Source organism: Silene latifolia, chromosome 11 (genome assembly GCF_048544455.1).
Source record: "Silene latifolia isolate original U9 population chromosome 11, ASM4854445v1, whole genome shotgun sequence".
Classification (NCBI taxonomy): Eukaryota; Viridiplantae; Streptophyta; class Magnoliopsida; order Caryophyllales; family Caryophyllaceae; genus Silene; species Silene latifolia.
The window spans coordinates 43,416,057-43,443,542 of NC_133536.1; the positions used below are offsets into that span (position 1 = coordinate 43,416,057).

The window sequence follows — 27,486 nt, forward strand, 5'->3', positions numbered from 1 at the left end:
TGGCGGCTTTGTTTATGGCGGGTTGATGATCGAGTTTTTGCATGGTTGGGATTCATTGTGATGTTGATGGTTGAGTAAAGGAAGTGATGGTGAGATGATGGTAAATATTTTGAAAAGAGAAAAAGTTATCCAAGTGGAGGTGTGGATATGTCTACACGGCAAAGAGGGAAGAGGGTAATTATAGGCTAGGTTTTTAGGTTTAGGGAAGAGTTAATCAATTTTGGTAAGTGACGAGAGTTAAGGTATGAATACGATGTTAGGTTAACAATTGAATATGGTAAAAGATAAGATATGGAAGTATGATTATGTGAATATATTAGGAATAGGAAGCATAATACGTGCAATTTTGTAAAGCTATTTTTGTGAGAATTTTGTGTAATTAGGAAACAGACAAAATATGGTGTATCTTGCTAAAGGATAAAGTTTGTATGATAATTAAATTCTAAATAACAAATAGAAATTATGATAAATATTTTCCTATTAACGAAATTATTTCATGCAACGCAATATACGGACACAGTCATACAATCTTAACTTAAACTAGTCAGTCATAAAGAAATTGAACGTGTACAGAAACTTAGGTACCACCGATTAAACTAATTTCCAACCGTAAAGTCTCAAATCTTTCTCTAGCTAACGATTTTGTCAAAATGTCAGCCCATTGTTTTTCACTACTACAAAATTCAAGTTTTATATTCCCCTTCTCAACATGGTCTCTAATAAAATGGTGTCTTATTTCAATGTGTTTAGTACGTGAATGTTGTGCGGGATTTTTAGAAATTATTATTTCACTAGTATTATCACATAAAATTGGAATGCATCCTACGTCAATACCATAATCACGTAATTGTTTCTTAAGCCATAATAATTGAGTACATACCAATCCTGCAGCGATATATTCGGCTTCAGCAGTTGAGAGGGAAACCGAATTTTGCTTCTTCAAAACCCACGTAATAATACACGGTCTGACAAATGTGGCGACACCCGATGTACTTTTTCTGTCTCGAGAACATCCTGCGTAGTCGGCATCAGAATAACCGACTAGATCGAAGTTACACTCCATCGGTTACCATAAATACAGCTTGGCCGTTCCAATTAAATATCGTAAAATTCATTTTACGGCAGTCATATGCGATTCTTTGGGAGATGATTGATATCTCGCACAAACGTATACGCTAAACATAATATCGGGTCTACTTGCGGTCAAATATAACAATGACCCAATTATTCCACGGTAAGTAGTTTCATCAACTGATTTACCGTCTTTATCTAATGTCAATTTCTTGTTCTCGACCATTGGAGTAGGCATAGCATGAGAATTTTCCATTCCGAATTTTCGAATTAATTCCTTAATATATTTCTGTTGATGGATTTTAATGTCTTCTTCAGTTTGTTGTATTTGCAGACCTAGGAAGAATTTTAATTCTCCCATCATACTCATCTCGAACTCGGAGGTCATTAACTCAGAAAAATATTTGCACAAGCTTCGGTTGGTTGATCCAAAGATAATGTCATCGACGTATATTTGAACAACTAAAAGGTCAGATCCCTCGGATTTTAGAAATAGGGTTTTATCAACAGATCCTCTGCTGAATCCACTGTCAAGTAGAAATTTGGATAATCTGTCGTACCATGCCCTAGGTGCTTGTTTCAATCCGTATAGGGCTTTATCCAAGTTGAAGACGTGATCTTCAAATTTGATATTTTTAAATCCGGGGGGTTGTTCAACGAAGACTTCTTCCTGTAAATACCCATTCAGAAATACTGTCTTGACGTCCATCTGGAAGAGCTTCATTCCTTTATGTGCAGCGAATGCTATTAGAAGTCTAATAGCTTCAAGACGAGAGACATGTGCGAAAGTCTCGTCATAATCTAATCCTTCTTGTTGATTATAACCTTGAACCACCAATCTTGCTTTGTTTCTGATAATGACTCCGGCATCATCTAGTTTGTTCCTAAAGACCCACCTTGTTCCAATGACAGATTGATCCTTTGGTCTAGGAACTAAATGCCAAACCTTGTTTCGTTCGAACTGTTGTAGCTCTTCTTGCATAGCGACAATCCAATCTGATTCTGCAAGAGCTTCTTTGATATTTGTTGGTTCGATCATGGATAGAAAAGAGTAGAAAGAGCAGAAGTTATTCAAGGAACGTCTAGTTTGAACACCCTTCTTAGTATTCCCTAGAATATTGTCCATGGGGTGTGAGCTCTTGTATTTCCATTTTGTTGAAGTACTTGGTTCTTCATCGTTATTTGAGCTTGACCCAACTTCATTTGGCTCGGAATTGGAGAAAGTTCCCCCTGAATCCAATCCGGGTGTTGTATTAGAGTTGTTTATAACATCGGACTCTACACCTTGATTTAGATCCAATGTTATAGTAACATCACCTATAACATTAGTTTGGGAGTCCTTATTTTGAGTCAATGTTATAGTATCATCAACTATAACTTTAGTTTTCTCCTTTTTATCTTTTGAGGAACGATTAAGTTCATCACTTGTTCCTTCAATCTCATTGTCCTCCAATTCCAATTTCGGGGGATCGTCTCTTGAAAGACGAAAGTCGGGTTTATCCAAATCTTCTTCCTCATCCTGTAAAGGCTTATCAAACACGTTATCTTCATCAAAAATAACGTGCACACTTTCTTCAATACAAAGAGTTATCTTATTGAAGACTTTGTAAGCCTTGCTATGATCTGAGTATCCTATGAAAATCGCCTCATCACTCCTAGGATCGAACTTACTTAACCGGTTTTTACCGTTATTGTGAACAAAACATTTACTCCCAAAGCAACGAAGATGGGAGATATTAGGTTTTCGACCTCTAAGAAGTTCGTAAGGGGTTTTCTTAAGGATAGGTCGAATCATAGCACGATTATGGATATAGCAAGAAGTACTAATGGCTTCAGCCCAAAAGTTACGAGGTAAACCACTTCACAAAAGCATTGTACGTGCCATATCTTCTAAAGTTCTATTCATACGTTCAACGACACCGTTTTGTTGAGGAGTTCTTGGTGCAGAGAAGTTATGCCCTACACCATTAACTCTACAATATTCTATGAAAGCTTGGTTATCAAACTCGGTGCCATGATCCGTATGAATAGATACAAGATTAGTCTTATATTTGTTTTGAACACGTACAATCTAATTCATCAAACGTTTCGTCTTTTGAATAAAGAAAGATAGGCCACACATACCTTGAGTAATCATCTACAAGAACGAAGACGTACCTGGATCCTCCTCTACTCCTTACCTTCATGGGTCCACATAAATCCATGTGTACTAATTCCAAGGCTTGATTTGTGCTTACTACTCTTTTCGGTTTGAACGATGATCTTACTTATTTGCACCTTGCACATGTGTCACACATCTTTTCTTGGTCGAACTTGATTTTAGGTAATCCTTCAACCAAGTCCCACTTCTTGAGTTTGTTCAAGGTTAGTGAGCTAATGTGACCAAACCGCTTATGCCATAAACAGGGATCATCAAATGTAACTTTCATGTACGAAAAGGAGTTAGTAGGCACGACATTTAAATCTACCATATAGACATTTCTTTTCCTGTGACATTAAAGAATAACATTGCTAGTTCCTTCAATAATAATGCGACAACTATCAGTATGAAAAACTACTTTGTTACCTTTGTCGCATAGTTGAGGTATGCTTAGCAAGTTATGTTTTAGACCATCCATGAGATAAACGTCACTGATCGCGTGAGACTTAGAAATTCCGATTTTGCCATTGCCGATTACTTTTCCCCTTTTGTTGTCCCCGAACGTCACTTTTCCTCCGTTGAAAGGTTTGAGTGAAAGAAATAGATTTTTGTCTCCAGTCATGTGTCTTGAACATCCACTGTCAAGATACCATTGATTGTTTTCTTTCACCATTATCTGTAGAAAGGATTAGATACAGTTTTTAGTTACCCAAGCTAAGTTGGGTCCCTTAAGATTAGTTACTTTATATACTAAATCTTTTCGAATCCAAACTTGTCTAATAACCGTTTTTTCTAACCCTTGGTTTATTTGGCTTGGGAGGAGTTCTAGGGTTAGGGTTTTCTCTTGGCCTAAGAATTTCTCTAGGTCTTTCATGACTATTTCCCTTGTGAATAGGTTTACTAGGTTGAGATCGACAAGGGTTTTGTGAGGTGCTAGGCTTCTTGCTGTAGTCGAAGGCCATGTCATAGAACCAACGAAATTTATTGTTCCTTTCTTCGTTAGGTTCATTAATGGGGGTTTCATCATTCTCTTCAACCGTGTCAACAGTTTTAGCATGGTCGGCATTTTTCTGTATATCATGAGCCTTTTTGACACAATTGATTTGGATGTGACCCGTATGATTACAGTAATTGCAAATCAGATATTCAGGAAGATCAGCATACTTCCTTTTTCTGAAATCAAAATCCGAAGGTGTTGATTTGCATTTAGAGTGATCTCTACGGCTGTAGCACTTATGTCCTAACCCCATCTTCATATTATTGTCAAATTGTTCGTTTAGGAAGTTTAGGACTTTTGTGCTACCTTCCCACTTATCATGGACCTTTATAGCATGTAGAAGTAGATATTTTAGGGTTTTAAATTCCTCTTGACATTTCGTGTGATCTACATCATTATCTCTCTTAAAGTTATCACGAAAGTATTGGAATCGTTTGTTAAGAAGGAATACAACATCAGAATGTTGTTTCTTAACATTGATCATGTCGGTCTTAGATTCCTTTAATTGCTTTGAAAGGGAATCTATCTCTTTCTTTTGGTCTAAGATCACTGCTTCATCAGATGTCACCTTAGTTTCCAAAAGTTCTTTGACTTTTCTAAGTTCTAAAGTTATAGCTTCATTAGCTATAACTATGGCTTGAAGGTGCTTGATATTAAGCTTTAAGTCTGAAGTTATAGCTTCATTAGCTATAACCTTGGACTCTAATTCCTTCTTTTCAGCCATAGTAGAATCTAACGTTGTTGCTTTCTCAGCTATAACCTTAGATTTTAACTTCTTAGCTTTGGCCTTCAGAGTATGATTCTCTTCTGCAATTTCGAGAATCGGTTCCTTTAGATCTTTAGCTCCAAGTCCTGTTCATGACACTTATCGAGAGTGTTGGAGCTTGTGTCATCCACAAATTAGTGTGATAACATTTGTAAATCTCTTACAGGTTTACAAGGGTATACTTCGTATTTTAATCAGTTGATTAACGATTACCTAATAACGGTTGGCTTGCTAGAAAGTTTGACATTATTATCATACAGATGGCGGTGATCAACTGGTCCCTAAAGGTCACACCTATAGAATGTGTTTGAGAGATGTGGTTATAGAAATATAATCACATTGATGCCTTATATGACTAAACAGTTAGTCAATATGTTGATGAGACAATTATTTAATGAAGATTAAATAATATTAGTTGAGACGAATTAATCACACAATTCGTAAATTGAATATAATAAGTTATATTTAATTAAATGTATGTAATGTTAGCTTGGACGAATTAATCTGTTAATTCGTAATTAAATGTAATCGGTTATATTTAATATCAACAAGATGAATGTGTCATAGTGGTAATAGTAAGGGTACTCAAACCAAGAGGTCATGGGTTCGATCCTCACTAGATGACAATTTACACATTTTATACATTTTTGGAATAACCGAAAATAAGAGAAATAACTCTCTTAATTTCGGTATATAGGCCGAAATTTTGGAAGGAAAATATCTACCCTATTACACCTTATACTCGGTTTTATAAGGGAATGGGAGATCATTATTTTATAACCTAATTTTAACCTAGTTTTGCTCATCATTTCTCTCATCAGAAAATCACACAAAAACCCTAATATTTACAGAAAATTGGGGATCTCATTCTAACAATTTTGAGGGGTATTTCTCGGAGCATCTTGGGTACAACTGATAGGAGAATATCATTGCGATATTGTACATAGGCCGAATTAGCTAGGACCGAAGGTTATTTCTAATTCTCTTTACCCTTTTGTTTATGCAATTTAATTTTATGACTAGCTTTCATCATCTTATAAATTCGTTATAGTCCTTAAATTAAAGGGATGCATACAGATAAATCCCACAAGTGGTATCAGAGCCAAGGCCACGAATTTTAATTTTGATGATTTTCATAAAATTGATTGTAAACAATAATTAGGGTTTGCGGAAAAAATATATAATCGGCTGGTTTTTTTTATCCGTGGAATTTTTTTTTCCTTCCGTCATGTTACTGTTCACGGATGAACAGTATTTTTATTAAAAAAAATAAAAAAATTCTGTTTTTTTTCCTTTCGGTTTTTCCTGAAAAACCGATTAAAGTTTTTTTGCGGCTGTTTTTGTTTATGCCGATTTGAAAAGCATCCGAGAAAAGAATTTTTTTGTTATCTTTATTCACATCACGTTCATCACAACAGAGGGACAGTTTTAAAAAAAAAAAAATTGTCTTGTTTCGGTTTTTTACAGATAAAAACCGTGAACAATATGATAAACGGGCTGTTTTTTTTGGTTCTTGCTGTTTTTGCCGAAAAAAAGGGCTTGTTTTTTTTTCCCTTGGTTTAGCCGAGACATATAAAAAAAAGGATTTTTTTGTTTGTTTGTTTTGGCCAATATTAATTATACATTACCTTTACAATGTATGATTAATTGTTGTGAAACGGTTCACAATTTTGAGATACCTAATTATTTTAAAGCAGTTTAAAATATTGATGGATTAAATTCATATTACAAGTTTAATATGAATTAAGATTGAAATTAATGTGATTAATTGAGGAATTGTCACTTAATTTGTTTTAAAATAGGTGGTTTGGATAAATTAATCAACATAATTAAGGAATTGTGTCATGTATGTTTAATTTATTTTTAGTTGATGCATTTTATTTTTGTTGAATGAATCGTCGAATGAATTTATTTACGTATTTTTGCAATCGGTTGTAATTCTTAATACTTAGTGTGGCCTTAGTCAAATTATGTTTTCGTAATGAAGGAAACATAATTTTTATGTAATTATGAGATCTCGAATTTCCTTTATTTTTCTTTAGTTTTGGGTTTTGAAATTAGAATGTAATAAATAGGTTTATTATGTAAATTTTATTTATTGTTTTTTTCAAAAGAAGACTAAAGATGGAGAATGGAGCTCACTCCTGCTACATGGATCAAGATGGAACATCAAGACAAGCTTCTCGGGTCCAAGGATGGATTCCAAACTTGTATTTAATGTTTATTTTGATAGGATAGGCCACACTAGGACTTTATTATTGCTTTTACGTTTTTCATTCCTATTGCTTTTCATTCACATGATAGTTATGCATCATATTCCGCGTAAAACCAAACCACCTACTACTATAATGCATGAAAATTGACTCATATAGGTTGTATGTTAGTTTTCATGGACATACAGATGTCACAGACTTATTAAGCCATCACCTTAGTTTATTCATTCACGCATGCTAGATATTAGTTCACTTAAAATGAATTAAAATAAAGTTGATGCGATCTTCCTCTAAAACGGAAATTGAGATTAGTCTTTATAAGGGCAAACAACTATGAATCCCTTCTTCGTCGGTAGGCATAATATGACCCCTTCTACGTTGAGTAAGTAGTTGTGTTGACTTAGTTTATCTCAACATTATAGTCTGAAGAGTTTCTCGTGATTATGATGGACTAAAAGATAGAATTTACAGAAATTTATCGACCAAGAATTCTAACGGTAGAATTAGCTAAAAGGTTAGCTTATCAATTTACAGAGAATTGAGTCTTGGGATCATTTATATAATTCTTGAGGGAGGTCAATTGTATAAATGCATGAGTCTTCGCATTATAACATTATTGCATTAGACTTAAAAATCAAATCGATGCATAGGCTTATTATTCAATTTTATTTTCGCAGTGTAGAACACGTTAATTTTACTGTTACAACAAATGGCTGGAAATAACGAAATCCCAATGCCAAGTGCCACACTTGATCGCGTGTCCTGGCTGAAAGTTTTTATGGACAACATGAATCAGTTCACACGTCTGAAAAATGACGGGTCCAACTTTGCGGACTGGGAGGCAGCACTACGGAATGCTGCCATTGCTGACGGTAAAGCTCAGGTACTTAACTGAGCCAATACCGGTAAACCCAGGCCCCAATGCAGGAGTCAACGAGTCACTCGCTTATAGTGACTTCGTTATGGAAGCGGGTGCGATAATTAAAGAACGTACTCATCTTTGCAATGGAAACCAATTTGCAGAGACGCTTCATTGCCCAAGGTGCGAACAAGATTTTCACCACGCTCACTAACGAGTTCTCAAAAGCACCGAGAATCGTTACATATGAGCATACCTGTCGCTTCTTTGATGCGAAACTCCAGAAGGGCCAACCGGTTAGCCCACGCATTCTTCACATGATTGAGAATGTCGAGAAGCTGGAGGCACTTGAATGTAAAATCAGTGAGAGCATTGTCATATACCGAATGCTTCATTCTCATCACGATGGTTTTGCCCTTTTCAAGGCGAACTACTACATGAATGACTTGAAAAAGAGTCCTCATGAGCTACACTCCCTTCTCGTACAGACCGAGAAGGATATGAAATTGAGTGGGAGCATGAAGCAGGATGTTCTCACGATTTCCAACAAGGGTAAAGGTAAGGGCAAGGCTCATGGCGACCTAGCTGTAGGTAAGCCAAAGTTTAAAAAGCCAGGAAATGGTAAGAGTGGGCCCGGTGAGACTAGTGGCTCACAGGGCAAGGCAAAGAGCAAGGGCGGTGACATTGAGTGCCACCATTGTCACAAGATTGGACATTGGAGGAGGAACTGTCCCGTCTACCGTGAGGACATCAAAGAAGGCCGCGTCGTTCCTGTTGGTATGTCATCTTATATTCATATGATTGAGATTAACCATGCAAGTTTCGGAACTTGGGTACTTGATACTGGTTGTGGTTCTCATCTGTGTAATCATTTTCAGGACCTAAAGAACATCATACCTCTCGAAAAGGATGATGTGGACCTGCGAGTCGGGAATGGAGCACGAGTTGCTGCAGTCTCGAAGGGAACATATGTAATCCAACTCCCTAGTGGTTTTGAGTTATTTTTATATAACTGTTACTATGTACCCAGTTTATCTAAGAACATTATTTCTATTTCCGTACTCGAGATAGACGGTTTTCATTTTCAATAAAGGATAATAGCTGTATTTTCTCTTTCAATGAAATGATTTATGGCAAAGCAGTTTCCATTAATGGAATTTACATCTTAGATCAAACCACGGAAGTATTACACGTGAATAATAAGAAATTAAAGGTTGGTGACAAAGATCAAACCTATCTATGGCATTGTCGAATGGGACACATAAATGAGAAACGCGTGAAGAAACTCGTCGATAATGGAATTATTCCCGCATTCGAATTTTTTACATATGGCACGTGTGAATCATGTCTCATTGGCAAAATGACTCGAATTTCCTTCAAAGGTGTTGGAATGCGCGCTAGTGACCTATTAGGACTCATACATACTGATGTTTATTTGTGGACCTATGTAAATTACCGCTAAAGATGGCTATAGATATTTTATCACTTTCGCGGACTATTTGAGTAGATACGGATATGTCTACTTAATGAAGCATAAAAGTGAGTCCTTTGAGAAATTCAAGGAATACCAGAACAGGGTTGAAAACCAACTGGGTAGAAAGGTTAAAGCACTCCGTTCAGATCGGAGTAGCGAATATCTTTCAAATGAGTTTGATCAACACCTTAAAGACCGTGGAATCGTTCTACAGTTAACTCCACCTGGAACACCTCAATTAAATGGTGTGTCCGAACGGAGAAATCGAACCTTACTTGATATGGTTCGATCCATGATGAGTCACACGGTAGTGCCTGATTCATTATGGGGTTTTGCTCTTTTGTCAGCTGCTCTTATACTTAACCGAAGTCCGACTAAAGCTGTCGACAAGACTCCATATGAAATGTGGAAGTGAACGGTCCCTAACTTGTCCTTTATTCGGGTTTGGGGCTGCGAGGCTTATGTCAAGTGGAGACACGAGGATAAGCTCGGCCCGCGATCGGTTAAGACATACTTTATAGGTTATCCAAAAGGAACATTTGGTCATTACTTCTATTCGCCTACCGAAAATCGATTTTTTGTTGCGGCTAGTGCGACGTTCTTAGAGAAAGAATTTCTCGAGAACAAGACAAGTAATAGAACCTTCGAGCTGTCGGAGATTCCAGAACCAACAACCGAGGAACGGATGAAGGAAGTTGTTCCTCCAACTGATGATACGGTTAATATTCCTGAGGAACCTAGGAGGTCGGGTAGAGTCTCTCATCCTCCGGACAGATACATTGGTATGGTCGAGGAGAATGACGTTTTACTCTTAGAGAGTAATGAACGCGCTACCTATAAAAGTGCTATGGCCTGTTCCGACTCAAAGCTATGGCTCGAATCCATGCAATCCAAGATGGACTCCATGTATGAGAATGACGTATGGGATCTAGTTGATTTACCTAATAAGGTAAAACCTCTACAGTGCAAATGGCTTTACAAAATAAAGCGTTTTGTAGACGCGCAACCAGATACCTATAAGGCACGACTAGTGGCAAAAGGTTTCACTCAAGTGCACGGATTGCATTATGATGAGATTTTTGCACCTGTAGTCATGCTACGTTCCATTCGGATAATCTTAGCGATTGCCGCTTTTCATGATTATGAAATTTGGCAAATGGATGTGAAAACCGCCTTCTTAAACTGTTATTTGGAGGAAGAGTTGTACATAGTGCAACCCGAAGGTTTCATAGATCCTGAACATCCTAAGAAAGTATGTAAGCTTAAGCGCTCCATTTATGGACTTAAGCAAGCTTCTCGGAGTTGGAATCATCGTTTCGACCAGGTGATAAAAGATTATGGTTTCACTCGATCGGTCGAAGAACCATGCTTATATATCAAGTCGAGTGGGAGTAAGATTGTATTCTTGATATTGTATGTCGATGACATACTCCTGATTGGGAATGACATTCCTCTCCTATCTTCGGTTAAAGAATGGTTGAAGAACCATTTCTAGATGAAAGATCTGGGTGAGGCACAACGCATTTTGGGAATCCGTATCTACCGAGATAGATCACGACGGACGTTATCACTTAGTCAGGAGTCTTATTTGGATAAGATTCTTGAGAAATTCAGCATGACCAACTCCAAGAAGGGGAACCTTCCAATGACGAGGGATGCGATTGAGCAAGTCTCGATCACCCACGACGCCCGCCTGAAGGGATTGAGCGCATGAGTCGTGTTCCTTATGCATCTGCAATAGGATAAATCATGTATGCCATGATATGCACACGTCGAGACGTGTCATATGCATTGAGTATGACGAGTCGGTACCAAAAGAATCCAGGTGAAACACACTGGATAGCTGTTAAAAATATCCTCAAGTACCTACGGAGGACTAAGGATAGGGTATTGACTTATGGAGGCAATACTAAGCTATGCGCAATCGGTTACGCAGATGCTAGCTTCCAAACGGATCTAGATGATTAGAAATCTCAGTCTAGATTCGTTTTTACTCTTAATGGTGCTGCTGTCAGCTGGAATAGTTCCAAACAGGAAGTTGTAGCAGATTCTACTACTGAGCCATTGAAATATGATAAGCATGGAGGGCACGTTATTTTCATGAGAATTAAACGTGTTCCTGAGTTGTAGTACTTGATTATGGATTTGATACATTATCTTTTTCATATACTATTTATGACTTCATCGTTTTATTATAATATTTTGTTTTTCATGTGGATTGTACTGACAACTTTGAACGCCACAAAGTGAACTAAATTACATTATATTTTGTTTTGGTCTGTAATCGCCTACAAGAGCTGATAACTCTGGCTATTATATTGTGCAGTCGATTGATGGTGGGTTCAACGAGCTATAAGTCAAACTGTTGACTGATCGATCACAAATGCGAGATTATAACGATACCTCGTAAGACAAATTTTTTTGACAACGTAATGGCGTCCTAAATGTTTAAAACATTCGGTGCCAGGTCGTGGATAGGACATCCATTGTGTTCCTAGAGTCGATTCTTTTGACTATCGACTGTCTCTTGAGATTAACGCAGTTTTTGGGTGACTTTGGTTTCTTTCTCACGGTCTGCCGTAACTGGAGGCTAAGTAGATTTTTTCTGGGTCATTTCATACTGTGCTTACATCTGCAGGATTCGAGTTGAGGAAAATATCCAACCTTTATCAGGTATAGTTATTTCTCAGGGCCACTCGAGGAGTTGTAACTGAAATGCATGGCCATGCTCGAATGTTGATTCGTTTATCAGTTAAGTTACTCTCTAGTCGGGGAAACCACTCTTGATAATGATCGCTTGTAAAATACGACCTTTTGTGAATACGGATTTACAAATTGTTTTACATTGAGTGGGAGAAATTTTAGGATATGAGAATCGGTTATCGCACATACACTTGTGAGGACAAGTGGGAGTTTGTTGGAGCTTGTGTCCTCCAAAAATTAGTGTGATAACATTTGTAAATCTCTTACAGGTTCACAAGGGTATACTTCGTATTTTAATCAGTTTATTAACGATTACCTAATAACGGTTGGCTTGCTAGAAAGTTTGACGTTATTATCATTCAGATGGCGGTGATCAACTGGTCCCTAAAGGTCACACTTATAGGATGTGTTTGAGAGATGTGGTTATAGAGATATAATCACATTGATGCCTTATATGACTAAACAGTTAGTCAATGTGTTAATGAGACAATTATTTAATGAAGATTAAATAATATTAGTTGAGACGAATTAACTGTCAATTCGTATATTGAATATAATAAGTTATATTTAATTAAATGTATGTAATGTTAGCTTGGACGAATTAATCTGTTAATTCGTAATTAAATGTAATCGGTTATATTTAATATCAACAAGATGAATGTGTCATAGTGGTAATAGTGAGGGTACTCAAACCAAGAGGTCATGGGTTCGATGTAACACCCCGTATTTTATTAAGTTGGATAAAATTCTTTTAATTGCTATTTTGAATTTAATTACATCATTTAACGATTTATATATATATGCTTAGCTAATTAATTAATTTCATCATAATTCGATACGTTAATTTTAATAATCATTAATAAGTTTATTGAAAGTTAGTTCAAGTTTATTGAAGTTAGTTCGAGTTTGTTTATTTAATAATTTCCGTTTCTTTACGAGTCCTTATGAAAGTTGTTTTAAGTGAACCCGAGATGAATTTTGGGAACAAAACCGTCCAATTAGCTATTTTGAGCTTATTTCACTAAAATAGCAATTTTTATTAATATCCGTTAGTTTTGTAAAAATCACTAATAATTCCGATTCAAGCTGATATCGTATTATTTCCTTTAACTAGCCGAGTTTATTTTATTTTCACTCATTAAATTTATTTATTATTGATTCTGTTTTATTACTGAAACTTTTACTAAAACCGATTTTATTAACTCGAGACGGTTTTAAAAACGATTGAAATTACTTAACGATGAAGAAACGTACGTATAATATATAGCAGGCAAGCAAGCTCGTCACTCACTCTTTTATTATTATTATTATTATTACACCCGTCCCTACCCCATTCTTTTCCCCTTCCTTTCGTGTTTCACCAGCAACAACGAAACAATAGCAACAATCAACAGAACCCCAAATCACCATTTTTCCGTCGACATTCAACCTCAGATCCCGGCCCATTTCTCGACCAAATTCCGTAATTTTTGTACCATTCTCTTCCCCTTTCCTTCCTCCTCCTTTTAAGGTAAGAAAGTCTCCTTTTTGTAGTGGTTTCGTCTTTCGCCGTCTTATAAAAGTGTCGTCTTTTAGCTTCTTTATTCCGTTTTCTTGCCCTTTTATGAAGGATTCGAAGACCCGGGGTGAGGCTCGTGCCTTGTGGACCATTTATTCGAAGAATAAGGGGCGTTTAAGGTAACACGATTCTACCGATCCTATTATTAATACTATTGTTCGGGGTTATATGAAATCTGTGCTAACTATTTTTCGTATTCAAAATTAAGTGGTGATATCTGTACTAGTATCTGATGGTAATTGTTGTCGTATTATATGAATTAATTATAATAGTAATAATAATTTTTGTCAAACTTTGTGAGATGGGATTTGAATGGATTATTGGAGATGGGTTGAGAATTGGTATGTTGAGCTTTGAGATTGTTAGTGGCAGTGGATGAATGATAGTCTAAGCTTTGGATTAATGGCGTAGTAACGTAAATATTTCGTTGATTGAAATATTGGTTTATTGGATTAAAGACACACGATTATGTACCACGAGGTTAGTAGCAATTACTTAGGAATTTCGATAGTTGTTATAGTATAATTTTATGAGTACTACTAATTTCTGTCTCTAGTCTTAATTTTATTAGCTTGTGAGATGGGTTTATAATTAATGTCTTAGATGGTCCGAGAGTTTGGTATGTCTGATGAAGGATGCTTATGTTAATTATAGTCAGTTGTGAAGTTGGTGGTCTAAGAGTAGTATGAATTTATATATTAAAGTGCACATTGTTGTCAGGGACTTAGCAAGTTAAACGATTGAAAGTGTTAAGAGGCCTTTGCGAAGTTACTACGTACTGAAGGCTGAGTAGTATAATTGGGATTAATGTTAGAATATTGTGGTATTGTATTATTATTGTCGTATCCTTTGTTCTTGGCTAGTGGGTGAGTAGCTTGGAGTTATACTCTAAATGTTGAGCAATTCCTTTAATGGAATATTTGACAATATCGATATTGAAATTGAGATGGAAATCTGGTTACTAGGGAGTATTATATTATAGGACGGAGTAATGAGAGAGATGGGGTAGAGAGTTGAGATTGAATTAATTTTTGGGACGAGAGTGACTTTTATAAGGTTGGCCTAGCGGCCTGGCCGCCGTGGCCTTCTTAGCTGCCGGCCGTGGCCTCGTTGTAGCCTAGCAAAGCCACGGCAAGGGCCTAGCCGTGGCTTTAGGCCGTGGCCCGGCCGTGGCCTAGGCAATGGCTTTGGCCGTGGCCTAGGCGATGGGCTTGCTAAGTCGCGAGTTTGGGCCGTATCTATAAATTGTTTTGACGCTAGTTTGGTTTATTTAAAATATAATTAAATTGATTTCCGTCTCATATTTTATATAACGATAATTCGTTAATATCGTCCTTTCACATAATTATTTTAGGTGACTCATATGTGGTTGAAGATGAAGAGTAATTTTGGGTTTTAGAAGCTTTCTCAAGTTTATTGCTTGTCTCTTTGCTAGCTTAAGGTAACTATTCCGAGTTACTCGACGAATTAATGTCACATTAGTAGTTGATGTTGTGTTTGTTGTTTGATAAGTGTTTAGGTGATTGATAATGTTTTACTTTCGTTTTTCACATGATAAAAATTGGAAATAGCATGAGAATAATATTACGATAAATTTTGTAATTTTGGCCAAAGTAGGCCAAGACTCTGAGCTGGGCCAGATTGACCGAACGAGTTTGGTCAAGCTAGGTTTAAACCAGTCAGCCTCGATTTGACCGATGACCCGTCGCGGGACTCGGGTCGAGGGTTTGTCTTTGAGGTGAGATTGGATGTTTTATGTTATGCCTTGATATTTGTAATTATCATTTCACATGTTGGTTGTTGGATGCTTTGGATGCTTTATACTTGAGTCTTCTTGCCTTGTTGCCATTTTAGCTTGTTCTCATGAATTATGAGATTAACGGTTAGCTGGAATTTGGATTATTATTGATATTGAGGATATTGTTGGATTGTCTGCTGAATAGACATTTATATAGCCTTTCACATGATAGAATGTTAGCATTTATGTTGGTAAGTTGGACTCTTTGCCCTCTTATGGTTAAGTGGGTGTCTTACTTGTCTTGTGTGGTGTGGGCTAAAGTATTCAAGCTAGGACTAGCTGGGACTAGGTCCTAGGTGAGTATTTCGGCCTTCATCATAGATAGGTCTTTATAGTCTTTAACGAGTATATGTTCCCTGCTTAATAGCCTTTGTGTTCCTCACTTGGTGGGATTATATCCAAGTTGGGGCATGACCTCGTTACTTATTTTGAGAGTAAGTGGTCAGCTTAAGTACTAGCCAACCCTTTGGTGGACTCCTTAGGGTACTCACTTTGTTTTAGAAAAATTGTGGGTCTTGGGTGCGGTGGTGTGTATCCGCATGTCTAGGTCTGCGCAGATTTTAGGCTAGGGTTGTGTTGTGTCTTGGCCATGTTTTGATAGAACCTCTGAGCCAGGATACCGGTTTGATTACCTTCCCTACCTCGTGGTATAGACTCGAGTTACAAAGTGACTATTGACCGTACTAAGAACTTATGCCTGTCTTTGATATATTGCCCTTTCTTGTTTGATGATTCTATGAATCATAGAAGGTGAGATGCAAGCCGGCTATGGTTGATAGAGTTTAGATTCCTGGATGTTATGTGATTCACATGATAGTGTAGTATGAGTCGGTCTAGTATTCACATGCTAGGACTATGTGTTGTTATATTGTTGTTCACATGATAAGCACGATTGTCTAGCATCTATATGCTAAGGCTATGTGTTATTCATATTCATATTCTTATGTTTACATGTTATATTAATTATGACATTTTGTGGCTGGGAGAACTCGGAGTTACTCCCCACTGACTGTGGCTTTCGTATTTGTATAAAATGCGAATGACAGGTAGGTGATGCATATATGGGGTACATGGACGAGCTAGCGAGCAAAGTAACCTTGGGACCTAGACTGGTTTTATTTCATTGTGACCCTTAAACCCTTTTTATGTCACATACATTTTAGGGACATATGTCTCCCTTTCTCATATTTGGTTTGTATAACTTTGTTTCGCGACTTTAGCGATGTTTCATTCATGAGATTTATTTTGGACCTTGCATGTTTAACACCTTCCCTTTTGGATATCTTTATAACAGGTTCAGGTTTTAAAAATTACAGGTTTTTACCCAATTGAACCTATTACAAACATATCCTGTCAGTTTTTCTGTAGAATTATGTGTTTACTTTTCCGCAGTAAGTGAGGGTGTCACATTCGATCCTCACTAGATGACAATTTACACATTTTATACATTTTTGGAATAACCGAAAATAAGAGAAATAACTCTCTTAATTTCGGTATATGGGCCGAAATTTTGGAACGAGAATATCTACCCTATTACATCTTATACTCGGTTTTATAAGGGAATGGGAGATCATTATTTTCTAACCTAATTTTAACCTAGTTTTGCTCATCATTTCTCTCATCAGAAAATCACACAAAAACCCTAATATTTACAGAAAATTGGGGATCTCAGTCTAGCAATTTTGAGGGGTATTTCTCGGAGCATCTTGAGTGCAACTGATAGGAGAATATCATTGCGATATTGTTCATAGGTCGAATTAGCTAGGACCGAAGGTTATTTCTAATTCTCTTTACCCTTTTGTTTATGCAATTTAATTTTATGACTAGCTTTCATCATCTTATAAATTCATTATAGTCCTTAAATTAAAGGGATGCATACAGATAAATCCCACAGAGAGATTGTTCAAAGAATTCAATTAAAGAACTTTTAGACAATTTCTTAACGCATTTTTTAAGCTCAAGATAACTTACCTCTTCATTCTCATCTTCATCTGATTCTCCAAGAAAGCAATAATTTGAGTGTGAGTTTGTGCTTTCATCGTCGCTGTCAGAGATTAGTTCAAGACTAACGCTGCTGAGACAAAAGTTTGCTACTTCGTCGTCTTCATATTCCTCATCATCTTCTGAGTCAAGGTCCCCCCAACACGACGCCATCATAACTTGTTTGAATTCTCTCTTTGTCTTCTCACGTTTTGTCTTGTCCTTGATCTTCTCCCATGCTGGACAATCCTTGATCATATGACCAGATTCTCCACACTTGAAGCAACTTCTGTTTGCGAAAGATGACTTTGATTCAGTAACCTTTTTGTTGGATGACTTGTTGTTGTTGTTGTAAGATGATTTTGTTTGTTTGTTTCGAAATATCTTATTTTTGAAACGGCGTGCAAACAGAACAGTTTCATCCTCTAGTTCAGAGTCAACTTCTTCGCTCTTTAAGCCCATACTCTTATTACGGCTTTGTTCAGCGTCATCTTTATTAAGACTAATTTCATGGGCCATGAGAGCACCGATGAGTTCTTGATAGGATAGGTTTTCAAGATCTCGTGATTCCTCCATTACAGTGACTTTAGCACGCCACTTATTAGTCAGGCTCCTAAGAACCTTTCTAGCAATGTCTTCAGTACTAAATTTCCTACCTAGGTTTTTCAGTTCATTTATGATGATTGAAAACCTTGCGGACATACTATCTAGAGACTCATTAGGCTCCATAATGAATAGCTCATATTTTTGCATAAGCAAATCTATTCGGTGCTTCCTAACAATGGAAGTACCTTCATAAGCTAGTTCAAGCCCATCCCATATTTCCTTGGCCGTAGAGCACGAAGAAAACCGATCAAACTCTGTAGAAGTTATTCCGTTTTGCAGGAGACTTGTTGCTATGGAGTTCTTTTCGGCCTTCTTGTAATCGGCCTCGATATAGTCCTCTTCTTTCTTTTCATAGGTAGTGCCTTCCTCGGATGCTACAAGAATTTTGTTCGGTCCGTTTTGGATAATCCTCCAGCACTCCCAATCGTGACCTTTCACATAGTGAGCCATCATGTTTTTCCACAATCCATAATTCTTCCCATCAAAGACAGGACACTTGAGATATTTGGAATCCATTTATCACGTGATAGGCAGCGGAATATAAAACGATAGGATAAATAAAAACAAGATAGATCAGCCTCTTTGCGGTTAGGCAATCAAGAGCACGAGTCTCTGATACCAATTGAAGAGTCTATCGATCTGAAATACAGGAGGGTGGGTGAATTGAGGATTTAAAACTTTTGAAAGCTTTTTTCGATTGTATGAATGTAATTGATTATTTAAAGTTTATTGGTTAAACTTTAACTAATCAACTAATGAATGTAAAACAAAATAAACAAGCAAACGAAAGAGAGGAGACACACGGTTTTTGAAGTGGTTCAGTTTCACAAGTCGAAACCTACATCCACTCTTCTCGATTAATAAATTTAGTACCTTTCTATGGATTACAAATTTACTAACCCAACTCGTACAACTAACTCTACCTGTAACTCAATGAGTACCGTTAAATACTCGAGTGACTAATCTTACGCTAATAAGAAAGCACTAATGATTCTTTCAAAGGTTCACGTTAACGAACGAGTAAGAAATCAAATAAGCACTATTATATTATAACGATAAAATAAGAACGAGTATAAGAGTTTAAAACACACGATCTTTCAAAAATAACAAAACGGTTTTTCTGCTTTGAAAACACACGGTTTGATTTGTAAAATTAAAATCAATTTTTTATGCTTAAGGTGTCTACTATAAATGTTGTAAAGAGCAAAGTATTTATAGGGAGGAAAGAGCAAGGCAATTCGGTTTAAAGAAACCCTAATGGCCAAATAATAGAAGATATGTATAGGAGATATGTTAACAAATCATATCTTCTATTATTTCTTTCCTAAAAACCTAAAAGATAATAAAGAATATTCCAAAAGATAGAATATAATCTTATTCAAATATTATCTTTACTATAAATTCTAAGATATGATAAGATTTCCTAAACCAAGAATATCTTTTATCATAAACAAATATATTAAGTAAGATATACAAAATATGTAAAGATATTATTAAGGAATAAAATCTTTACCAAATACATCATAGGTTACACGAGATGTCACGGCTCATATGCCTCGTGACTCGTGTAAACCCTAGCTTAATATATGGGTTAGAATTTAGGTTTTAAGAGAGGCTTTGTTGAAACCCTAATTAGTAGCATGGTCCAACTCATAAGTTGACCCAACACGACTACTAGTCAACGTCCGACATAAAACCGAACTCCGCACAAAACCGGGCTTTATTAAATAAATACTTTTATCAAAACATTTAAAATAAACTTTAAACAATTTTAAAAACAATTTTAAAACATTATAGGTCGTGTATAGAAAACTCAGCATTTCAATGTTATAGTAAGAGAGTTATAACATTGAGCTCTTTTACTAGTAATGTTATAGCTGCAAAGCTATAGCTTTACTAATTCAAGAAACTCATTCTTGGTTATCATTACGAGATAATCACCTATACTATTCTAATCTTCAAGGAGATCTTCGAGTATAGGCTACGTCATCATCCAAGCTTGATTAATCTTTAGACGGACTTCGTCTTCACATAAATCTTGAATGAATCTTCACATCGTTTGATCTTGAATAAAGGCTTGACTATTGTATACTTCCATCACAATTTCTCTTGTTGCTTGTATTAAATAAGTCGAATCTAAAATACTTAGACAAACGATTACGCGCAACAAGTATATAAATTATAAAGCACTTCTTGACATCATCAAAACATAAACATGTATCCTATATGGTTCAACAGAACTAGAACCCCAAGAACTTAGGATAGGGACAACCTTAAGCCCAACCGAAAGGGCCAATTTCATAGACCTCCTACACGACTTCAAAGACGTTTTCGCTTGGTCCTACAAAGACATGCCAGGGATCAACATGGATATTGCAGAACACAGAATCCCAATCAAACCAGGTTTCAAACCTATAAAGCAGAAACTTCGTCGGATGACGACAGAATGGGCTCTTAAAATCAAAGAAGAAGTCGATAAACAATTCAAAGCCGGGTTTATCAAAGTTTTCGAGTATTCAGACTGGGTGGCCAACATAGTACCCGTAACCAAAAAGGATGGGCGAATCCGAGTTTGTGTTGATTTCAGGGACTTAAACAAAGCAAGTCCCAAGGACGACTTTTCCCTACCACACATCGACATATTGGTAGACAACACAGCAGATCACGCGTTATTGTCCTTCATAGACGGATATGCAGGATATAATCTGATCAAGATGGCCATAGAAGACATGCATAAGACCGCCTTTGTTACTCAATGGGGCACCTATTGCTATACTGTTATGCCATTCGGGTTAATCAATGCTGGAGCTACATATCAACGCACTGCGACCACACTGCTACATGACATGATGCATAAAGAAGTAGAAGTATACGTGGATGATATGATTGTCAAGTCCAAAGATAGGAAGGGACACATTGATAACCTTCGCAAATTCTTCCTAAGATTATGAATGTACAACATGAGGCTCAATCCTCAGAAATGTTCATTCAGGGTGACATCAGGCAAACTTCTGGGATATGTCGTCAGTCAATGGGGAATAGAAATCGATCCTTCCAAAATCAAAGCTCTAATCGAAATGGCACAACCTCAGACAGAAAAGGAAGTTAAGGGATTTTTAGGCAAGGTGCAATACATAAGTCGATTCATATCGAAACTTACCATGATCTGTGAACCCATTTTCAAGAAGCTCAAGAAAACAGATCATACCATATGGGATGATGACTGTCAAAAGGCGTTTGAAAAAAATTAAGGAGATACTAGCCAAACCACCATTGCTCATGCCTCCTCAACTAGATCAACCTCTTGGTTTATATCTCACAGTGACCGAAACAGCCATGGGGGCTATGCTAGCACAAACAGTCGGAAAAAAAAAGAGCTATCTACTACCTTATTAAGAAGTTCTTGGAGTATGAATGCAAGTAAACGCCTCTCAAAAAGACATGCCTCGCTCTTGTGTGGGCCAAAAAGAACCTACGTCATTACATGCTTAGCTACTCCGTCAAGGTGTACTCCAAAATGGATCCTGTCAAATACCTCTTCGAAAAACCCGTTCTCAACGGACGCTTGGCAAGATGGACCTTAATGCTCTCAGAGTTCGATCTCAAATACGTACCTCTGAAGGTTATAAAAGGGCGCGCCATTGCCGAGTTCTTCGCAGATAATCCCATCAACGACAACCAAGCAGTAGACACATGGTCATTCCCAGACGAGGATATACTACAAACCAATGTAGACTCTTGGGACCTTTATTTTGATGGAGCATCAAACCTACGAGGATTTGGAACAGGATTATTGCTCATTTCTCTTGAAGGCGAGCATACACCACTCTCTGTCAAACTCGACTTCGAAGTGACAAATAACGCAGCGGAATATGAAGCTTGCCTCATTGGGCTACAAGTAGCCGTAAGTTTAGGCATCAAAAATCTTCGAGTTCATCACGGAGATTCATCCTTGATCATCAACCAAATTACAGTATCTTGGAAAATTCGAAGTGAAAGTCTAGTACCCTATCAGGCTAGGATAGATCAAGTTGCCCAATTCTTCGATCAAGTAACCTATCTACACCTACCTCGAGAAGAAAATCAGTTTGTAGACGCTCTTGCAAAACTTGCATCTCTGATTAACATGCCAGACGACATGGTAGAAATGCCTTTATGCATCGAGCGACGGTCAGAACCAGCCTATGTGCACCAAATTACAGATGAAGAGGAAAACTCAGGGGAGCTTTGGTTTCAAGTCATTCGAAACTTCAAACTCAGTGGTACATATCCACCGGATATGGATTAGAGAGGACAACGTGCTATACGCCTACTAGCTTCCCAATATATCCTCATGCAAGGAGAATTGTACAAAAGAACGCCTCTTGGTGTAGTTTTACGTTGCCTTGATCATTCACAGGCACAAAAAGTGATGGAAGAAGTTCATGATAGAGAATGCGGCCCTCACATGAGTGGACCAATGAGGGCAAAGAAAATCACGCGCCTGGGATATTACTGGACCACAATGGAAGCCGATTGTATCAAGTATGTCAGACATTGCCATAACTACCAAATCTTCGGGAATGTGCAGCATGTCCCTCCTTCACTACTCTACACCATGACATCTCCTTGGCCATTTTCTGCTTGGGGAATTGACATCATCGGGAAGATCACCCCAGTTGGAACAGGAGGTCACTGTTTTATTTTGGTGGCTATCGACTATTTCACCAAATGGGTCGAAGCGGCATCTTACATTAGTCTCACAGCCAAAAACATGCAAAGTTCATACAAACCAATATCATCTGTCGATATGGTTGCCCACATGAAATCATCAGTGACAACGGATCATATTTCCAGGCTGAGACTGAGCAATTGCTAGCCAAGTACAAAATCAAGCATCACCATTCCTCGCCATACAGACCTCAAACCAATGGCGCGGTAGAGGCAGCTAATAAGAATGTCCTCACAATCCTCAAGAAAATGATCGATAATTATCGCGATTAGCCCAGTAAGATACCATTCTCATTATGGGGATATCGCACATCAGTTAGGACGCCCACTAAGGCTACTCCTTTCTATTTAACTTACGGTATGGAAGCTGTATAACCAGTTGAACTAGAAATCCCATCCTTACGCATCCTGCTCGAAAGTCAAATTCCAGAAGCCGATTGGAAGAGAGATGAGTACAAAGAACTCATCCTCTTGGATGAACGAAGATTGCGCGCATTACATAATGTGAAAACATATCAGGCACGTATCAAAAGAGCATTCAACAAAAGGGTTAAGCCTAGAAACATCAAAGAAGGAGACTTAGTCCTCAAATCAGTTATAGCTCTTCTACCCGTCGATCCACGAGGAAAGTTCAAACCCAACTGGGCCGGACCATTCGTAGTCAAGTCCATACTCCTGGGGGGTGCGGTTAGGATCACAGACCTAGACGGGAATAAATTTTCTAATCCAACTAACTTCGACCAAATGAAACGATATTATGCCTAGCTGTGGACATGGGCCACGGGGGCGCTTGGAAACAAGCGTTTGCATTTGTGGAGTCGCCACCAATTTATTGTGGAAAATTGGAAACCGTTCGAATACCTCGTGCCATGTCAAGACACAAAGTAGTGACATGAACACCAAGAACTCGTTACCCTTAGTATTCTATGTCTAGAATGACTCTCGTGGATGCCAATGAACACGGATGTTCACAGAGATCTGGAGTAAGGGGTGAGGGTACGTATTAGGAAGCTCTTTTGATCGAACATCTAATCCCGCCCGCCTCGATAGCGGCCTCTACTAATGATTAGGGAAAATTGTCCATACTCGATATATTGTCGATTTATATGCATAATGGTAAATAAAAATCCTAATTAGAAACCCTACGTCAAAACGAGAAGAGTTCAGAAGCAGAAACCACCTCAGAACAGGCGCAGCATCTGCTGTGTCCTCTGGAAGAGGCGCAGCACTTCCTGCGTCTGTTCTTGAGTTGGGTTCTGACTGTGAAAGTCAGACTCGCGGTTTTTTAATGTTCGTTGGTTAATTTACATTGATTTATTGATTGGTAACTCGAGTAGAAGTGATTAATTGATTTACATGTATCGGGGATCGTCATGAAGTGAGAAAACAATTTAAAACGAATTATTATAAGTTAGATATTATTTACGATGTTGGAATTGATTTATTTACAAACTTGAAGTTAATGGTGGAAACAAAAGATTACGAATTGATGAAGAAAACATATTTAAAACATGTATCAAAGACGAAAACAAGGGACTTGATATGAACGAATCGAGTCTCTAAAAAACGAGTTTGAATTTGTGACGAAAACCCACAAATATTAATTATAAGAGATTTAAGTCGAAAATTATTGAAAAGGATTCATAAAAACTAATTTGAAAATTATTAGGTGAAATAAGGGAAAGAACGAAGAAAGAAAAATAAAAGACGAAAGGAAAAAAACCCGAGAAAGAAGAAGAAGTGCATCAACTAAAAGCAGCCCCTGGAAGAGGCGCAGCCGATGCTGCGCCCTTTCCAGAAGGCGCATCAGCTGATGCGATTCTTCCTCACGTCAGATCTGTGTTACTTCCGTTAAAAAGGGTTTTAAAAGACGGTTTCGAGCATGCTTATGACATAAATTCTACATTAATTATAATACAGAAAATAAATACATTAAATAAAATACATTAAATAAAATTGGGATTTTACACCCTCAGACTTACATGTTAGCGTCGCGAGATTTAACTAAATCGGTTTTTAGTGGTAACTCGACTCGATCTATAATGCAAATATGAAAGTGCCCTTGAAAAAGGATTTAAAAGCAAATTGAATTGATTAATTGATTATGGTCTAGTGAAGTTGGTCAAATTGGTCGGTCATGCAAAACGAGGCTGGTACTCGGAAGGATCCGAGCTTACGTGGTCGAAATTTCAAGCACGTAGACGCCAAAAAGCAAGAGCGTGGTCTTAGAATGCAAAGGGAGAAGAGAAGGGCGGACACTCGCGTGAAAAATATGAGGAACGAAGTCCCTATTTATACTAATCACACGCAGGGAATTAGGAAAGGAGAGAAAGATCCGGAAATAACCGACTTAGGTTAAACACGGAAACTTGGACAAAATGAAAACCTTCAGGAAAAGGCGCAGCAGGTGCTGCGTCCCTTGGAAGAGGCGTAGCACTTGCTGCGTCCTTTCCTCAGCGGGTTCCTCCTGCGCAAGAAAGCGCGTTTGACAGCTTGTCATATTTTAGGCATAACTTTCTCTAAAAGACTCGGAATAAGGTGATTTCGGTGACGTTGGAAAGCTAAGAAAGAGATCTAGAACTTTCTGTGAAATAGGCCTGACACAAAAAAGTCGTTATGACCTTGTAAAATGAGCCTAAAGGCCGAGTTGTCATTTTAACTAAATGAAATGCACATTTCGTAATGTAAACTTTTAGTTTAGCCTAATGAAGTGACATAAGACTCAAAATGAGATATAATCTCAACATTTTATGACATCCTAACCTTAGGTAGACAAGGACATTGCTTTTGACTCGGAATTTGACGGTTTTAGGAAATGAAGACGATTTTTTATCCGGACTCCAAATGAACTCTAATTACTGCCAAAACATCCGTAATGACACCTAGATGACGACCATGAGGTAGACACAAGTGTTTGAGTTACCTTTTATTAACCGATTTACAAAACGTCATAAAATTGCGACATATGCTAAACATGCGGCCCAATCATCATTGGGTGTTTGGCGGGAGGTGCAGAAACGAGGTGTCTACAGAGCCCCCACTTTGACTGAGGCTTGGACAAGGCGAAAGTCAATGTATAGCCCTCAGGTCAATCGAAGATTACAACCTGACGACTATGGGGACGCGAGGCGGCTAAAGGGGTCTGAACCAAGGACCTATCGTCGGGAACATTTTAGAGCATGTCGACTATCGGGGAGGGTCGTTTAAAGTCCATTAGACTACGTAAGGAAGCTCGCCAGCCATAAGAAGAGACCATACCTGAGACTTCTTTCTCGAGACGTTTCCGGAGTTGCGTAGGAGCTGAGGTTAAGCGTAGGAGTTAAGGGTAAGACCTAAAAGATATGTAAAGGGTTGTGCTAGGGTGTGGGACCCTAAAGGAAGACATCGACGGGAAGGAGGTCAAATATAAGTTCAACTTAAGGGGTAACCAAGATTTGAGTGTAGGAACTCTAAGGGAAGGTGATCCTAAAGAGAAAAGGTGATCCTAAAGGAATATGATCCTAAAGGGTATAAGGTGATCCTAAAGGAATATGATCCTAAAGGGTATAAGGTGATCCTAAAGGAATATGATCCTAAGGGTAGAAGTGTATGAACTCTAAGGAGTTTGAGAACCTAAAGAGTTAGGTGTGTGAACCTGGGTGTACGAACCTAAAAGGACGGCTGGTATAGGAACTTTAAAGGTTTGTGAACCTAAGAGGAATTGGGATTTTACGGTTAAGTTTAGGAACTACTGGGTTACTAATTCTTGTTTTAAAAGCGTGCACTTAAGCTTTCTGAGGTATGAGAACTCCAAAAGGATTTATGGGTTTATGAACCTAAGGATGTTGGTGTGGGAGCTTAAAGGCTTATGAACCTAAAGGAAGCCATTTTGGGATCTAAGAATCTAGGGAGTAAGAATCTTCCTTTGGGTTTACGAACCTAAGAAAGGAGGCGCTGATTTGGGAACTTCTGGAGAACGACACCTTTGCCGAACTCTGTGAGGAAACAAAAATATCAAGGGTAGCAGGGCATAAGCGGGAAATGCTGGGGAAGCTGCTTGGGTCGTCTTCAAACAAACTTCGATAAGTCTTGGGATCGATGTTGATCTCCATGTCTCGAGAGGGAATGTCTATCCGTGAACTCTCGCTGGAGGAACATAATCGAGAACTGATCTCCATGTCTCGAGAGGGGCGATTGGCTGTCCGTATACTCTCACTGGGGGAACATAATCGGGAACTGATCTCCATGTCTCGAGAGGGGCGATTGGTTGTCCATGTACTCTCGCTGGGGGAACAGAATAGAGGTGTGTCGAAACACCTGTCAAAGAATATTCGCTCGTTGTGGCAAGCGAGGTCTTGATAAAGTACTGCTTCTAATATTTACCTGCATGGTTAGTAGCCACACAAGAATGCAATCTAATATATGCACGTAAGCAATTATCACATGGACCTCGAATGAGGAAACACATAGGTTTTGCAAAAGTTGTTTCTTTATAAAAGTCGTTTAAAACTTGTTCAAAGAAGTTTGTCGTTTGTAATGCGTTATGCATATTCAAATGGACTTTAGACATAGGACTTGACATGACACAGATCTACTAGGACGCGACGCGAAATGTAGACTTAGGTTTGACTG

General features: G+C 37.8%; 1 long non-coding RNA gene across 1 annotated transcript; it reads left to right on the forward strand.

The window, feature by feature from the left end:
* Positions 1-13,583: 13,583 nt before the first annotated feature.
* LOC141614825 (uncharacterized) lies at positions 13,584-16,791 on the forward strand. Its single transcript, XR_012529393.1, has 3 exons — positions 13,584-13,733; positions 13,833-13,900; positions 16,626-16,791. It is a non-coding gene; the product is annotated as an uncharacterized LOC141614825 (long non-coding RNA).
* The last annotated feature ends 10,695 nt before the right edge of the window (positions 16,792-27,486 follow it).